General features: G+C 45.8%; 1 pseudogene; it reads right to left on the bottom strand.

The window, feature by feature from the left end:
* Positions 1–933: 933 nt before the first annotated feature.
* LOC100349955 (solute carrier family 35 member E1 pseudogene) lies at positions 934–2,191 on the bottom strand (annotated as a pseudogene).
* Positions 2,192–3,207: the final 1,016 nt, after the last annotated feature.

The following is a 3,207-nucleotide window of genomic DNA, read 5'->3' on the forward strand; positions in this document are numbered from 1 at the left end:
AGAAGGTTCCTGGGGAAAAATAATGCTAGATGTCCTCACGTGTCCCTTGATGGGGACCAAGGCGTGAAAACACACAAATCCTAACATCCTCAAGAAAACTGCAAGAATAAGGATCCTCCCAGCTCATCTCAGAAATGGTGGGAAATTATCCAAAAAGACAAGTACAACAGAAATGACTTGGAGCAGTGATTATGGTTTCCTAAAGAGCCCCCTCTCTACTCTAAGAGGAGAGGTGATCTGCTCTGACATGAGAAGAAAAGAGCAGAGATGAGGGAGTAGTTTAGTTTCCCTACCCCCTGGATCTGGTGGACGCCAGCACCTACTTCATATCCAAGACTCAGGCTCTAGGAATTCTAAGCTAATTGTGATAGCTTTGCAATTGGGAACATTTGCTAGTGACAGCAAACATACATGGGGATGATGAGAAAAAGCATTGATTTCATACCTGGAGGTGTCCTTAAGAATTCCCAGATTCCTCGTCTCCTCACCTACCTGATGCCCATGTCACTCCTAGACACATTCAAGCAGCATAAAATGAAAGCAGTGAATCTTATTCTCAAGTGTGGCCCATCAGTGTTTCCCTTGCCAGTAAATGACCTTTTTCCCCAGCTTCAAAGTCTGTGTCCACAGCGATCTTGCCTTTCCAGAGAGGGTTCTGAATGTGTTTATCTGCAAAACAGAATTAGAAAGTTTAACACACTGCTTGGGGAATATTTCCACAGAGAAAGGTAAAACTTAGCCAAGACTTCCAAGGGGACACAGTCTTCTAATAATGACAGACTCCAGGGAGAAAGAGTGTATGACACAGGTCTCCATTTACATTTCCCTCTGCCCTAGTCCCCTGGCCATCCACCCAGTTGCACACCGGGTACCAGTCACCCCAGGGTCTTCTGATGGTATCTTCTGTACCACTCCCTTTGCTGGGCAGTATTTTCACATGTTGTCAACAGTCTCTGATTCCACTGAGGGATAGGGGAATGAGTTGTAGCAGGGCCTCGACCCATCCCTTGGCCTATACAAGATGTGATGGTTCAAAATGTATGAGTTTGGGTAGCTGTTCCAGCTGTACTGCAAGAGCTCCATCAACAAATCATAGCAGCTGTACTGCTAGTCCCCCGTACTGCCAAAAGAGGAGGCAGTTGCGGGGCTTCTCTTCTGGTGTCCAGTGTAACTCCTTGCTGGTCAGGTCTGCCTTGGTGTTGGGAATGAGGAGTTGTCAGGCATTCTGGTTTGCATCATACTTGATTTTGCTGTTTAAGAAGACTCCCAGCATAGCCCTCATCATACCCAGGGCCTTGGTGCTGGTGGCCAGGTTGCATAGTATGATCAGGGACACAATGATGACCATACGTCTATTGGCAGTGGGAGCAACCAAGTAGCTCAGGGTGCTGGTGAGGTTGAAGATTTTGAAGGCAGTTGCATTCTGGGCAAAGTTGCAGAAGCCACTGACAGCCAAGAAAAGAGTATCCAGGGCCCTGCGAGATGTCGGTCAAGTTGCTGCTGACCAGGAAAGCCAAGAGGTCCACCAGGACCCACGTGGGGATTATAAAGAAAACAGCATGGGAGCTCAGGATGTTCAGCAGCTGGAGATAGTGGATCCACGAATCCCTCAATACCTTTTTGGAGAATATGTTCTAAAGCAAAAAGCAGGGTTTGGCAGTGAGGGCAATAACAACTCACTTGGTAACAGTGGCCAGCAGGACACTGCTGATGATTAGATGAGTGACAAGTAAACCTTGGTGCTTTGCTTCTCTTTCATGATGACCCGGGACAAGAGGACCACGCAGATGGACACAGTGGCCTTGATGTGGACATAAGACATGGACAGCTTCCAGATGCTCACATGTGCTGATACAGACCCGAAGTTCATGCAGAAGGTGAGCAGCAGCATGTAGCATGGATACAAATGCTGCAGCAGCTGTGTGCTGCTCATGGATGCAAGATGGGCCTTGGAGCCTGAGAGATGTGGCACATGGAGCATGTGGGAGGTGCGCAGAAAAGGTGAGAGCACTGTACATAGAGCCAGGATGTGGCACAGTGACAAGGTCACTGAGAACTGGAAAGCACTCAAGATCACCTTGTTGACCTCATTGCAGCCTGCACTCAGTGTGAAACACAACAGGCACAGGGCTGTCTCCAGTGTGCCCTTGCATGCCACACTGCTGCCACCCTCCATGCCCAGGACCCTCATGCCTGCGCCTGAGTCAGAACCCCAGACTTCTAAGAGCCTGCCGCAGTGGCAGCCCATTTCCACACTCCAAATGCTTGATGCTGCACATGGATGCAATAGCGATTACTGTAGTGTGCTGAGAGGCACAGTTGAAGTTTCCTAGACCACAAGATAAGATCTTTTTGATGAAACAAATTCTTCGTGAGTCTGCTATGGAAGCTGTCATAAAAATCACACAAAGTGGCTAAAACCAAGGAAAGTTATTCACTCACAGTTCTAGAGTCTGGAGGTCAAGGAGCAAACTACTGGCTGTTTTTTTTTTTTTTCTGGGACTCTTTTCTCGCCTTGAAGATAATTGCCTTCACACTGTGTCCTCACCTGGCTCTTTTTTACTTCACAGACGTCCTTGCCACTTCCCTGTATAAGTCCTAGCATTCTCCTCCTTTATAAAGCAGTCAAGCTGGATCAGGGCCCACACTAACAGACTCATTTTAATTCAATTACTTTTAAAGCCCTAATACAGTCACATTTTAAATAATAGAGTTTGTAGCTTTAACATGAGTTTTGGAGCATGGGAGAACCCAATTCTGTTGATAGAAATTCCTAAATTCTCTAAGATTATTTCAGAAATAGGGTGATAGAATTGTGGAATAGCAATACCGGATGAATCTGACAGGCTGATCTGGTCAAAATAACTCCTTTTATAGATGTGGACACCTGTGTCCAGCAATAAAAGCACTGTATACAATAACTACAGAGCTTTTGAGTTACATGTCTGGGCCTCCTGACTGCAGAAATCCAATCGTCAAGCACCTTAATGAGGCATTTAAATGAGTTAAGAAGAGTTAAAGAAGTCCTTAGGTGAAAAATAAACATGATACAGAATCACTTCATCTGAATGCCCTTGGCAAGGCAAGTTAGACCAAATTCGTAACCAAAAGCACGTTAATGATATTATCACTGAAAATTGAAATGTAGCAGATCCTAGGGCTAAATTGCTCCTCAAAAGTAACTAAAAACCTTCAGAGAAAGGTACC

This window comes from Oryctolagus cuniculus, chromosome X (genome assembly GCF_964237555.1).
Source record: "Oryctolagus cuniculus chromosome X, mOryCun1.1, whole genome shotgun sequence".
NCBI classification, from domain to species: domain Eukaryota; kingdom Metazoa; phylum Chordata; class Mammalia; order Lagomorpha; family Leporidae; genus Oryctolagus; species Oryctolagus cuniculus.